General features: G+C 39.6%; 1 protein-coding gene across 3 annotated transcripts in view; it reads left to right on the top strand.

Annotated features, from left to right (window-relative positions):
* Nucleotides 1-5,896: 5,896 nt before the first annotated feature.
* Nucleotides 5,897-14,545, top strand: part of LOC127004985 (protein FAM9A-like) — an 86,222-nt gene continuing 77,573 nt past the window's right edge. For 2 of the 3 annotated variants that reach the window (XM_050873389.1, XM_050873392.1), the window contains exon 1: nucleotides 5,897-6,126. The gene's annotated coding sequence lies outside the window, so the exon portion shown is untranslated. The remainder of the gene's footprint in view (nucleotides 6,127-14,545) is intronic. The other variant, XM_050873390.1, reaches the window with a different exon arrangement.

Here is a 14,545-nt window from a genome sequence, read left to right as displayed (position 1 = left end):
GAGAAGGAATGGGGGAATTAGGGAGGTGGGGAGGGAGGAAATGGGGTATTGGGAAGGTGGGGAGGGAAGGAATGGGGAATTAAGAAGGGAGGTGGGGAGGGAGGAAATGGGGTATTGGGAAGGTGGGGAGGGAGGAAATGGGGTATTGGGAAGGTGGGAAGGGAAGGGGGAATTAGGAAGGGAGGTGGGGATGGAGGGAGTGAATGGGGTAATGGGGAATAAGGGAGGGAGGGAATGGGGAACTGAGAAGGGACTGGGGAAATGGGGAAGATTTGGAGGGAGGAAATGGGTGGATGGGAAGATATAGATGAAGGGGATGGGCAATAGGAAAGGGAATGGGAAAATTTAGGAGATAATGGGGAATAGAGGAGGAAGGGAATGGAGGAGGAAATGGGGAGGGAGGGAATGGAGAAGGAGATGGGGAGGGAGGGAATGGAGAAGGAGATGGGGAGGGAGGGAATGGAGGAGGAGATGGGGAGGGAGGGAATGGAGAAGGAGATGGGGAGGGAGGGAATGGAGAAGATGGGGAGGGAGGGAATGGCTGTTTTTGCACCCCCCCTTTTTTTGTCTCTACTTCATTATTACTGTCTTATTTTTCATATCTATATCTGCCCATTGACTCTGTTTGGGTCTAAATCATTTCTGTTATTTTCCCTTGATGCCCTTTCATATGGACCTCAACAATAATGATAACAGTAAGAATAATATTACGTCTTAGTGTGTTTTAGTTATAATCTACATCAACTTCACTGTAGACTATTCTAATTTAACTCTCTACCGAGGAATTTTCATTCATTTCACCAGTAGGCGGCTGTAGGCCTATACTCGTTCGAGGTTCTTCCTGCCGTTGAGATCTTTTTAATATGGCGGTTAAGTATCACAGGCTTATTAATCTTCGCAATAGGGTGTTTCCTAGACTCTGTGCAGCAACAAGGCGGCCGTGGGAGGTATAACTGTATAACATCCTCTAAGGGACATTCTCACGTGCTTCTTTCAAGGTAGTTCTGCCGTCATGAGATTAGTAACCATTACCAGCAAAGCTTTTCCGCGTTATTTCAAGGTTACTGTGTCTTTCATTGCATGTAGTCAGGTAGGGTAAGGTATGCGGTATTTCGAGGCTATTGTATCTTTTTTAAATATTTTGGGTAGGCTTCGTGTTATTGGTGAGCTATTTTGTCCTTCCTATTAAAAGTTTAGGGTAGGCTTCGTGTTATTTCCAAGCTATATATTTTGTCCTTCCTTATACAACTTCAGGGTAGGCTTCGTGTTATTTCCAAGATATTTTGTCCTTCCTTTTTAAATGTTTAGGGTAGTCTTCGTGTTATTTCTAAGCTATTTTGTCCTTCCTTATACAAGTTTAGAGTAGTTGTCGTGTTATTTTTAGGCTATTTTATATTTATTTGCTTGTTTAGGGTAGGCAGTGTAAGGTTATCAAGTAGTAGGAACAGTTTATCGATCTATCATGTATCTAACTATCTATCTATCTATCATTCCGACATTTTTGCTTCTGGATAATCGTCTGCTTCCGTCCTCCTTTTTCATCAACTTTATCTTCACTAATTTATTTCGTTTTCCTTTCTATAGCTCTTTACTTTTAACGTCCTGTGTCTGTCCGTGTTCTCAGATGCTTTTAGCTCCCACAATACCTTATTTCCAAAGGCCACAGAGGCGATAATTCGTCTTCTCATGAGTGTATTTTTACGTTAATTCATGGTGCAGAAGCCTTGTCAAACTATCACATATAGGCTCATAAAACTACTCCTATATGGAAATACTAACACAACCTCTACGAAAGCCTTGTCTAATATAAGTGTGTAACTGTGTATGGCCTGAAATGCTTGAAAATAGTTACTTTGTCAAACTATCACATATAGGCTCATAAAACTACTCCTATATGGAAATACTAACACAACCTCTACGAAAGCCTTGTCTAAGTGTGTAACTGTGTATGGCCTGAAATGCTTGAAAATAGTTACATTGTCAAAATATCACTATAGGCTCATAAAACTACCCCTATATGGAATTACTAACACAACCTCTACGAAAGCCTTGTCTAATATGAGTGTGTAACTGTGTATGGCCTGAAATGCTTGAAAATAGTTACTTTGTCAAACTATCACTATAGGCTCATAAACTACTCCTATATGGAAATACTAACACAACCTCTACGAAAGCCTTGTCTAATATGAGTGTGTAACTGTGTATGGCCTGAAATGCTTGAAAATAGTTACTTTGTCAAACTATCACTATAGGCTCATAAACTACCCCTATATGGAAACACTAACACAACCTCTACCAAAACCTTGTCTAATATGAGTGTGTAACTGTGTATGCCCTGAAATGCTTGAAAATACACGAGTCCTGGGCATTCCTGAAAGCTAAAACGGAATAAATCGATTGATAACGCTCCCAATTTAGCATGGCCGAAGGGAAAGAAGGAATAAGTTGCAAGCGGGGAAGAACTCAAACGTTTTCCTTCTAAACTTCTCGGTTGCAGGGAAGCCATTCGACACCACGCTTTGCTTTGCTTATGTGGTAATGGCCTCAAGCTGAACCCGACCTCGTTAGCTGAGGAGGCTGAGCTAGCACGGAGACGCTGCCTTTGTGTGGAAATCATGTATACGTGTCCCTGCTGAGTCTCGTCTTCGCGGCCAAAGAAGCCATATAGAACCAGCTCAGGCACTGTCCAATTTAACTAGACTGTGACCCCAAGCATTGCCACTCTTCCAAAGGCCTCCTTGAATCATCTGTGGGTTGCTTCCCATAAAAAAACCGGCGTTGAAGAGAAGGCAAGCAAAGAATGGAGAGAGAAAAGGCACGATCTGATGAGAGAATAGATTTGCGAAGTTGACAATTAAGGCAAGACCGACAGGTATATATATGTGAAGAGAATAGACGAAAGGCAAAGCTGAGAGAGAGGGAAAGACAAGAACCAATGAAAGAATAGATATATAAAATTGAGAAGAAAAGGAAAAGGCGATGAAAAGATGATGATAGGATGGGAAAGCGAGAGGGAGGGCAAACTAACTTAGACACAGACGAAGGAGAGGATGAAAGTTAAGTTAGGAAAGAAAAAGAAAAGAAAAGCAAATCGGGAGAAAATAAATAAATGAAATGAAGAAGAGGTAGGCTGAAGCAAGGACGTGGAGGAAGGCGGGAAATCAATCTGACGAAGACGCAGACGAAGGAGAGGATGAAAGTCAAGTTTGCAAAGAAGAAAAAAAGCAAATCGGGAGAAAATAAATAAATGAAACGAAGAAGAGGGAGGCTAAAGCAAGGACGTGGAGGAAGGCGGGAAATCAATCTGACGAAGACGCAAACGAAGGAGAGGATGAAAGTTAAGTTTGCAAAGAAGAAAAAAGAAAAAAAGAAACCGAAGCTGGAGAATATAAATAAATGAAATGAAGAAGAGGTAGGCTGAAGCAAGGACGTGGAGGAAGGCGGGAAAGCAAGCTGACGAAGACACAGACGAAGGAGAGGATGAAAGTTAAGTTTGCAAAGAAGAAAAATAGAGAAAAAAACCGAAGCTGGAGAAAGCAAATAAATGAAACGTCAAAGAAGAGGTACTAGGCTAAAACAAGGACGTGGAGGAAGGCGGGAAAACAAACTGACGAAGACACAGACGAAGAAAAGAAGAAAAGTATGAAAACAAGTGCAAGGATATGAAATCTAGGGTGGAAGTCAGTCGAAACCAGTTGAAACTCCACAAATCACATCTCATGGACAACAGCCACGACATAGCATCCACAAGCCCCATAATAGGCTACCCCTCATAACCACATTGCCTTCCACCGCTCTATGCCGCGCACGGGGAAGAGGACCATTGACACAGAGGGCGTGGTGGTGCATCCATGACTTGTTACATAATGAGATGAGTTTATGCTGGGTTGTGTGTGTTCCTTAGAGATCCCCTGAATGTTACTGTTGTTGGGGGTCTTAGAAACACAAACATCTCCTCCTTCTCTGGTTATTTGTAGTCTCCTGTCGCTCGTTCTGAAGGTATTTGTGGAATTGATAAAAGATGTCAGTTCGAAGAGAGATGGAGAGAGAGAGTCCATTTGTGTTATAGGAGAGTCTGGTAAACAAGTCTATATATATGTTATGTTGTGTGTGCAAGCGTGTGTGTGATGAAGATAGACTCCATTTCTTCTTTTTTTCTATCGTTTCTCTTATTTATATTTATTTACATGTTTTCCTTTTTTGTTTAATGTTCAGTTACCAGTAGATTTTTGTTTATATTCTTTTTCTCACATTATTTGTTTGTCTCTGTTTTTGTTTGCTGTTTATATATTATTATTATGGGTCGTTTATATAAGATTGTGAGTGAATGAATAAATGAAAATATAACATAAGTTAGTGAATGATTAAGTAAACCGATAGATAGACAGATAGATAGATAGATAGATAGATAGGTAAATAATAATGAAAGTCGCCTCAGAACGTGCTGGTTACCTCACGTTTTTGGTTCTTATATAAAAAAGATAATGTCAGAGTGTAATGCGTAGGACAGCCAGTAGGTAGCTTATCCTTCATTGTTCCCTAGCCTTGTCATTATTATTATTATTATTATTATTATTATTATTATTATTATTATTATTATTATTATTATTTTGCCGTTCCCTTGTTCCCTCATCCTGTTTGATCGTATATTTGTTTGTTTGTTTGTTTCTCTTCTTGCTTAAGTACTCTATCCCCTTTGTTTAATTCTTTCCTTATCTTCTTTTTACCTCTCTCTCTCTCTCTCTCTCTCTCTGTCTGTCAGCTTACTTATTCATTCATTTACTTAATCATTAATCATTTACTTATATTTTCTTTATAATGAATCATATGAACACGATATGGTCAGTCAATATTGCATAAAAAAACGAAGATTGCGATGTTGTATGGATATTGTGTCTATAGCGAAGAGATTAAACGTAAATACTAAATACTAACGTTTGTATTATGGCTTTTACGTTCTTTTATGATGTCTCTTTAGTTGTATTTTCTCATTTAATTCCTTTTTTGCTCTTTTTTCTTTAGTGTTTATCTTCGTATTGCTTCATATCTTTATCACTATCTTCTTCACCTTCATTCTTCCTTCCTTTCTCCTGTTCCTTCTTTCCCTTCTCTCCCATTTCCTTCATATTCTCATTTCATTCCTTTTTCGCTCGTTTTTTCTTTAGTATTCCTCTTCGTATTGCTTCATATCTTTATCACTATCTTCTTCACCTTCATTTTTCCTTCCTTCCTCCTATTCCTTCTTTCCCATTTCCTTCTACCTATCTTTATTACCATCTTCTTCACCTTCATTCTTCCTGCCTTCCTCCTATTCCTTCTTTCCCTTGTCTCCCATTTCCTTCTTCCTATCTTTATTACCATCTTCACCTTCATTCTTCCTTCCTTCCTCCTATTCCTTCTTTCCCTTCTCTCCCATTTCCTTCTACCTATCTTTATTACCATCTTCACCTTCATTCTTCCTCCCTTCCTCCTATTTCTTTTCCTTCTTTGCTTCATATCTTTATCACTCTTCTTCACCATTATTCATCCTTACTTCATCTATTCCTTCTTCTCCTCCTCTTCCACTCCCTCCTATTCCTTCTTCTCCTCCTCTTCCACTCCCTCCTATTCCTTCTTCTCCTCCTCTTCCACTACCTCCCACCTCTCCTAATGGTGTTAAAATGATACCAGCGGTCAGACATGCTTAAAACTCTACGGGTTGACCCAGCCTGGAGGGAAGGCCGCTGGTTGGCTGGTTGGGCCCCTCCAGAGACTCCCCCGGCCCGGTTATCCAGACATCCGGGGACAGGAGACAGCCAATAGGAAGGCGGCTCTCAAAAGGCCAACCAATCAGAGCGAGGCTTTCATGCGGGGATCGGGCGGGAGAAAGCTAGCTCAGGTGTGGTCCTTCTCAGTATGTCGCTGGGTGCCGGTGGGGGAGGTTGTTCTGCGCCGCCTGGTCCGTGTGTGAGACTTCCAATTTCCACTCTTTGGGGACGGGAAAAGTTAGGGAAAAGTTCTTGGGGAGGGTGAAGGAAGAGTGTGTGGGTGCGTGCGTTCGTGTGGGTGTGTGTGTGGGTGGGTGCTCCGTGGATTACATCTCTTCCATCTCTCACCTGTACGCCTCTCCTCCCCCCTCTCGGACAGGTAAGTCAGCCTTCGTTTTGAATGGGAGGGGGGGGGGAGGGGGGCAGGTGGGCAGGGCAGGTGCTCGCTGGGTAGACAGGTAAAGGTGGGTAGGTAGGGAGGACGCATTGTGGATTCTTTACCTTCCTCCTCTTCCTCCTCTTCTTCCTCTTTTCCTGTTTTCCTCTTTATTCCTCTTCGTATTTTGGTTTGATTCCTTTTTTCTCTTTCTTCTCTTTTCCTCTTTCGTATTTTGGTTTTACTCCGTTTCTCTCCTCTTCCCTCCTCTTCCTCTTTTCCTGTCTTCCACTTTATCTCCTCCGTATTCTGGTTTGATTCTTTTTTTCTCTTCCTTCTTTCCTTCGTTTTTTCTTTCTATTTCTCTTCTTATTCTTATTCTTTTGTCTTTATTCCAGTACACCTTTTTTTTCTCCCCTTCCTTCCTCCTTTACAGTCTTGATTCTTTCTCTTCCTCTTTTCTCACCTCTCCCTCTTCCTCTATTCGTCTCCGCATTCTGGTTTGTCTCCTATTCTCTCCTCTTTCTTCAGTATTTCTCTCTTTCTCCTCTTCCTTCCTCTCCTTTTATTTGTATCCATCTTCTCTTCCGTTTTCCATTTAAACTCCCCTCCTTTTTTATCTCCTCAATCCTTTCTCCCCTTCGTCTTTTTTTTCATTCTTCGTCTCTTTCTTTAGTACTTAATCGCTTTATTATCTTATTCATCTCTTTACCTTCTTTTCTTAATCCCCTTACTTTTTTCTCACTTAATTTTTCGTTTTTTTTTTAGTATTATCTTCGTATTACTTCATATCTTTTTTATCTTCACCTCCTTCCTCCTTCCTTCCTCCTATTCCTTCTTTCCTTCTCTTCCATTCCCTCTCATTCTTCGGTCATTTCATATTCCTCATCTCTTCCTTCTTATTCCAGGTCTTCTTTGCTTTATCTCCTTATGTTTCTCTCCGTCCTTCCTTCGTTAATCTCTTCCATCCTTTCTTCCTCCTCTTCCTTCATTCTCTTTCTTTATCAAGTATTCGTCATCTCTTCCTATTTCAAACCTCCAGTCCTTTTTTTCTTCTTCCTTTTCATCCTTACTTTTCCATCCCTGCTTCCTTCTTTTCCTTCATTCTTACTCTTTGCTCGGTATTTTTCATCTCCCTTCTTCCCTTCCTTCCATTCTTCATTCCTTTTCATCCCTCCTTCCAACTTACACCTCCTCCTCCTCCTCCTCCTCTTCAGTGTTCTCCATCTCTCCCTTCCTCCCTTCCTTTCTTCATTCCTTTTCATCCCTCCTTCCAACTTACACCTCCTCCTCCTCCTCCTCTTCAGTGTTCTCCATCTCTCCCTTCCTTCCTTCCTTCCTTCCTTTCCAGCCTCCCTCCTTATACCTCTTCATTCCTTCCTTCCTTCCTTCTGTTCCTTGCGCAATCTAGATAAGAAACAGGTAAGGGAAAGGTATGAATTCGCTTACTCTTATTACTTAGCTTTTTTTCTTCCTTTTTTTTGTATACCTTCCTACTTACCTTCCCTCTCACTCCCTCTCTCTCCCTTCCTTCCTCTCTTTCTCCTCCTCTTCCTCTTCCTTCCTCCTCTCCATCTCTTGTCTAAAAGCTGTAACCATTCTTGTTATTATCATTATCATTGTTATTTGTAGTAGTAGTAGTAGTAGGCAGACGAGCAGAGATAAACAGCTACATAGAGACAGACAGACAAATTAACAAATATGAATATGTATAATACGAACAGGAATTTAACATGATCATTCTAGTACTAGACAAATAAACAAGAGACAAGGAGGCATTTACTGATGACGTACAGAGAGAGAGAGAGAGAGAGAGAGAGAGAGAGACGGACAAAATAACTTCCTGCTTAGTAATAGTAGATTTGTGTACACGTTGACCTACTACTACTACTACTACTACTACTACTACTACTTCACTGGCCTTCATGTCACCGGAACTAAGTATATATGTATGTAATTATGGTCGTATCTTATTTAACACACACACACACACACACACACACACACACAGCGGAAATTCTTCACACCCACTTTCATATCTTTCTCGCAGAGTTTAAAAGAGATAAATGATAATAAGGGAAGGAGAAAGAGAGAATGTGTGTGTGTGTGTGTGTGTGTGTGTGTTGGATAAATTCAGATTCAGCAAAGATGTAGAGAAGACTTGGTTTACTTATAGAGTGGTTGAGGAGTGGAACAGGCTCGGCAGTCGTGTAGTGAGTGCCAATACGATAGACACATTCAAGAAGAGGTTAGATAAGTTCAAGGATAGTGAGGGTGAGGTTAGGTTTACAGGAGCTGCCTTGTTTTCTTCATCTCCCTTCTTATTATGGACCTTCCTTCCTTCCTTCCTTCATAACTTCCTTCATTTTCATTCTTCCTTCCTTCCTAGACCTTTTTTTTTCCTTCGCTTCCTTCTCCAGCATTCTCCATTCCCCCCTTCCTTTCCTCTCTTCATAACTTCTTTCATTTTCATTCTTCCTTCCTTCCTCTACATCCTATTTTCCTTCTCTTCAACATTCTCCATTTCCCCCTTCCTTTCTTCCTTCATTTTCATTCTTCCTTCCTTCCTAGACCTTTTTTTCCTTCACTTCCTTCTCTTCAACATTTTCCATTTCCCCCTTCCTTCCTTCATTTTCATTCTTCCTTCCTTCCTTCCTAGACCTTTTTTTATTTTCCTCCTTCTCCAGCATTCACCATATCCCCCTTCCTTCCTCCCTTCATAACTTCCTTCATTTTCATTCTTCCTTTCTTCCTATTACGTCCTATTTTCCTTCTCTTCCTTCTCTTCAGCATTCTCCATTCCCCCTTCCTTCCTCTCTCCATAACATCCTTCATTTTCATTCTTCCTTCGGACCTAGACCTTTTTTTCCTTCTCTTCCTTCTCCAGCATTCTCCATATCCTTCCTTCCTTCATAACTTCTTCCTCTTCTACTTCTTTTTCGCTTTGTTCTTCTTGTTCTTTTTCTTCTGCTTCTTCTGTTTCTTCATCATCTTATGTCTTATTACCTCTTCTTTTTTTTTCCCTTCATATACTTATTAGTGCCAATACGATAGACACATACAAGAGGAGGTTAGATTCGTCCATGGATAGCGAGGTTAAGTTAGGTTAGGTTAGGTTAGGGTGGATAGGTTTACCGGCGGCCTCCTGCAGATTCATGACGTTCTTACTATTTCCTGTTTATACTTGTTTGTTATCGTTGAATATTATTGTTTGGCGGGAGAAAGTTCAGCATATATAAAGTTTTATGTTAATACGGTCAACGGTCTCGCGTGTGTGTGTGTGTGTGTGTGTGTGTTGCCTAGGGTGCTTGCATAGCCTAGGAGAGGAAATCCGTTACTATTATCCTGTCTTCTTCTTCTTCTTCCTCTTCTTCTTCTTCTCTCTCTCTCTCTCTCTCTCTCTCTCTCTCTCTCTCTCTCTCTCTCTCTCTCTCTCTTCTGTAAGGTTAACGTTCTATTTTTTCAGCTTTTATTTTACTTTTCTTTATTTTTCTTCTATTTTTTTTTATATTATTTTCTGGTAACTGTTATATTATTCGTGTTTCTTTACTTCTCCTTCTCTTCCTCCTCCTCCTTCTCCTCCTCGTCTGTGTTTTCTTTATCTTTATTTCGCCTTATTTCCATTTATTTTGTATCTTGCTTTTTCTTTTCTTCGTGTTTGTAGTTTTTATTCTGGTATCTTTTTTTTCTTCGTGTGTTCCACCTTGATATATTTTCCTCATTTTTTTCTTCCTTTTTTTACGCTTATCTTACATCCTGCGTTTTCTTTTTTTTCATGTATTTTTTGTTTTGTTTCGCTATCAGATATCTTTATTTTTCTTATTTTCTTTGATGCGTTGTTATTTTCATTTCTCCGTATTTCCGTTTCCTGCTGGCTGACTAATTCTACTGTGACTCGTAATGAATTTGTGGTGTGTATATATATATTTTCTTTATCTCGTGGTACTATGAAGTTAATTGGTTCCTCTTATCATTTAATTTAGACTTCTTCCTCTTCTACGCTGTTTTTCATTTTGTTGTTATTCTTTTTTATCATCTTTTTCAGCTGTTTCTTTTCATCTTCTTCCTCTGCTTCTTCTTACTCTTTGCTTTTTTTTTCTCCGCTTTTTTCTTGTTCTCTTTTATTTTCTCTTCTTTTTGTTTATTTTTCTTTCTCCTCTTCTTCTCTGCTTCTTATTTCCTCTTTCTCTGCTTCTTCTTCTATTCCCTTTTTCTTTTTCAGTACTTATCATTTCCTTTTCCTTTACATATTCTCCTTCTCCTCTTCTTTCTCCTCTGCTTTTATTTTTCTTTGCTTCTCTCTCTACCTCTTTTTCTTTTTTTCATTTTGTTTTCTTATTCATTTTCTTTGCTTCTTCTGTTTCCTCTTCTTTCTCCTCTACTTTTTCTCTGCTTCTTATTTCCTCTTTCTCTACTTCTATTCCCTTTTCTTTTTCAGTATTATCCTTTTTTTTCCATTACTTATTCTCCTTATTTTCTTTTTCCTCCTCCTCTTCCTCCTCTTGTTCTTATTCTTGCTTAATTCTTTTTCTTATTATTCAGTATCGTCTCTTATTTTCCTTTACATGTTCTCCTCTTTTCTTCCATCTCCCTTTTCCTTCTCATCTTCATCATTATCATCCTCTTCCTCTTGTTCTTATACTTGTTCTTGTTCTTGTTCTTCTTCTTCTTCAAAGGCTCTATCACCCCCAAAGTCAACTGTAACTCAAATAATGTTTTCTTTCCTTCCTTTCCTTTTTTTTTCTTTCATCACTGATAAAAATGTCCCTCGTCATATCAAACTTTACTCACGCGATAATCATTTCTTAAGATAGGAAGGAAGGAAGGAAGGAAGGAAGGAGATAACAAGGAATAAGATAAAGATGACGTGAGCTTGTTGGAAAGATTGAAGAAAGATAAGAAAGTCGAAGAGATTTCATTTTTATCATGTTATTATTTACTTTTTTTATTTTCAAGAGGTGGAGAAACATGTCAGTATTTAAATAACTTCCTCTTTTTACGTTTATTTTCCCTCTTTACCTTTTCTTCGCTTATTTCTTCCTTCTCTTTCTTTTCTCTTCTTCCTTCTTTCCTATTCCTTCGCGTCTTCCTTCTCTATTTCTTCTCATCTTTCTTTCTCTTCTTTCTTTTCTCTTCTTCTTTTTCTTCTTCCTTCTTTCTCTTCTCATCGTCCTTCATTCTGTTGCTCTTCTTCCTTCTCTTTCTTCTCTTCTTTCTCATCTACACCTTCCTCCTCCTCCTCTTTACACCATTTTTCGTTGTTCTTATAATGGGCTTTGTGGTAAGGGAGGAAGGATAACAGAGGGAGGGAAGGAGGTAGGAAGGATAAAGAAGAGGAGGAGGAGGAGAGGGAGAGCGAGCAAGGTTATGTGTGAGGTGGAAGATGAGGAGGAGGAGGAAAAGAGAGGCATTGGTAATAAGGTGTGTGTGTGTGTGTGTGTGTGTGTGTGTGTGTGTGTGTGTGTGTAGGAAGATGTGTGAGAGGTACTATTAAATGTGTGTGTGTGTGTGTGTGTGTGTGTGTGTGTGTAAGGGGGAGGAAGTAGCCCAGTCGTATACTAAGGGTGTGTTTGTTTGTGTGGAAGAGGAGGAGGAGGAGAAGGAAGAAAAGAGGAAGAGGGATGATATAACTTAGGTAAGAGAAATGAGGGTAAATAAGAGTGAGGAGGAGGAGGAGGAAAACAACAACAACAAATGGAGAAAGATAAAAAAATGAGGAGAAGGAGGAGGAAAAAAAAGACAAGAAGGATGGAAAAATATGAAGATAATGGAAATGTGAAAAAAAAAATAGACAGGATGAGGAAAATGTTAAAGATAAACAGAAAGAAAGGAGAAAAAGAGATAAAAGAAGAGAAGAGGAGGAGGAGGAGGAAAAGCAGAATGAATGAGAGAAAAAAGTGAAAAAGATATGAGAAAGATTAAGATAAGGAGGTAAAGAGCAAGAGGAAGAGAAGAGTAGGGAGGTGTAGATAAGAAAGAAGCGGGGAGAGAGAGAGAGAGAGAGAGAGAGAGAGAGAGAGAGAAAGGGCGTTGTGTGGTGTTAGTAACTGAAATACCGAAAGAAGGAAGAGGAAGAAGGGAAAGAAGATAGGGAAGAGAAAAAGAGAGAGAGAGAGAGAAGGTATTTTTATTGTAAGGAAAGTGTAGAGGGAACGTGTGTTTGTGTGTGTGTGTGGGTAGGGAAGATGAAGAAGAGGAAGGGGAGGAGGTTGTTGGGTGGGTGAATTATACAATGTGAGAAGGACAAAGAGGAGGAGGAGGAGTAAGGAAATGGTTAAAGTAGGAAAAATGAGGAGGAGGAGGAGTAAGGAAATGGTTAAAGTAGGAAAAAAGAGGAGGAGGAGGAGGAGGGTACGGGGAGGAATGGTGTGAAGCGAAGGGTAAAGAAGAGGAATAGTAAAAGAAGGGAAGGAACATGTAAAGGATGATGAAGAAGGGAAGATAGAGGAAGAGGAGAAGGTGGAGGAGGGAATGGGGAAAGAATGATGAGGATGTTGGGAATAGGAAGGTAAAGGACGAAGAGGAGAAGGAGGAGGCGGAAAAAGGATAATGAGAATGAAGAGAATGATAAGATAAGGAAAGGGGTGGAAGAGGAGGGGGAGGGGGAAATGATTGGATGAGAATAAAAGGAATGAGAAGTTAGAGGAATGGAAGAAGAAGGATGAAGGGAGTGAGAGAGGGGAATGGAAGAAGGAGGAGGAGGAGGAGGAGGAGGAGGGATTGAGAAAGAAATATACCTAGTGGATGAGGATTATAGGAGGGAAAGGAAGGGGAATGAGAGGAGGAGGAGGAGGAGGTATTGGGTGACGGATTATGAGGATGAAGGGAATGAGAACAGAATGGAAGGAGGTGGAGGAAGAGGAGGAGGTGGAGAGGGGATTGGGGAAGGCATATAATAGTGGATGGGGATTAGGGAGGGGAATTGAGAAGCCTTGATCGCTGTTGTGGGGATTTAGATAAGAGCGGTGAGTGGGGAACCCCGCCGCCGCCTTGGTGATACACACACACACACACACACACACACACACACACACGTATATGTTAGCTTAATGGTGTGGTGGTTTTTCTCTCCTTTGTGTCTGTCTTTCGTTCTTATTTTCTCTGTATCACATCTGTTTATTTATTTTTTTACTTATTTATTTTACTGTTTATTTATATTTATTCCTTTTTACTGTTTATTTTCTTTCTTTTATTCTTTATTTTTCTGTCTTTCTGTTACTATTTTTTTTCTGTCTTTCTAACAGTTTATTTTATTTCTTTCCTATTGTTTTCTTTTTAATATTTCTTTATACTGTTTATTTTATTTCTTTTATTCTTTATTTTTCTGTCTTTCTTTTACTATTTATTTTCTCTGTCTTCCTAACAATTTATTTTTCTTTCTTTTCCTATTGTTTTCTTTTTAATATTTCTTTTGGCCTTTGGAAATAGTTGTGAGAGTTGAAAGCGTCGGAGAATTCTGGCAATAGACTCCTCCTCCTCCTCCTCCTCTCACCGGCGTTATTTGTAGTCTTACAGGTGCACGATTACGTATTCGACTCTTTTATCCAGGTGTAACTTTGGGGAGGTGAATGCCCACAAGATATTAGCATGGGTGACGCAGCTACATACATCGGCAAGAGGATCCAAACCCACTGGAAAGGGATTGGATGTCCTAACGCCTGAACACCAGAATCTAAATGAGGACCCTTTTATATTCAAGGTTCAAGGGCAAAGATAATGATACAAAATAGTCAGAATGAGTGATATTAGAACCTACGCGAAAAGGATTGGATCTCATAACGTTTGAATACAAGAATCTAAACGAAAATGATTTGTTATATACAGAAAAGGCATAAATGGGCAAAAAAGAAGATAAGACGATGGAAGAAGATTAAAAGGGCAAAAAAAGAGAATAGAAAAAAAGCCAAGAATGAGTGATATTACAACTTACGCAAAAGGAATTGGATCTCGTAACTCTTGAACACCAGCATCTAAACGAGAATGACTTTATATTCACCAAAGGAAGCTGCGCAAGGGTACAGAGAAAGCCCGGATGAGTGATATTACAAGCATTACATTCCTAGTATTGAGAAACGATACAAGAATGCCATACCGAGTGATAATAATATTTCTTTCTTAATGTGGAGAAAGAAAGAGAACGCAATGTCTTGTATAAATAAGCATGGATGTCACAACTCGATAACATCAGAATCTAGATCAGACCAAAGGAATATAAGAGTACTCGATTTCACATACTGAGAAACAAAGGAGAATGTCTATCAGTTAGTATTCAAGCCTGTCACAAGTCAGTTTTATCTAGAATCAGAACCTTAGCAAATGGAGCCAAGGGATTTGACGGTATTCGATTCCACGTACTACTGAGAAACAAAGGAGAATGTCTATCAGTTAGCATTCATAGGAGTTACAAGTCTATTTTATCGGT

The sequence above is a fragment of the Eriocheir sinensis genome, chromosome 29, assembly GCF_024679095.1.
Source record: "Eriocheir sinensis breed Jianghai 21 chromosome 29, ASM2467909v1, whole genome shotgun sequence".
Taxonomy (NCBI): Eukaryota; Metazoa; Arthropoda; class Malacostraca; order Decapoda; family Varunidae; genus Eriocheir; species Eriocheir sinensis.
Note: the sequence above shows the minus strand (reverse complement) of the source record. Positions and strands in the feature narration are given on the sequence as shown.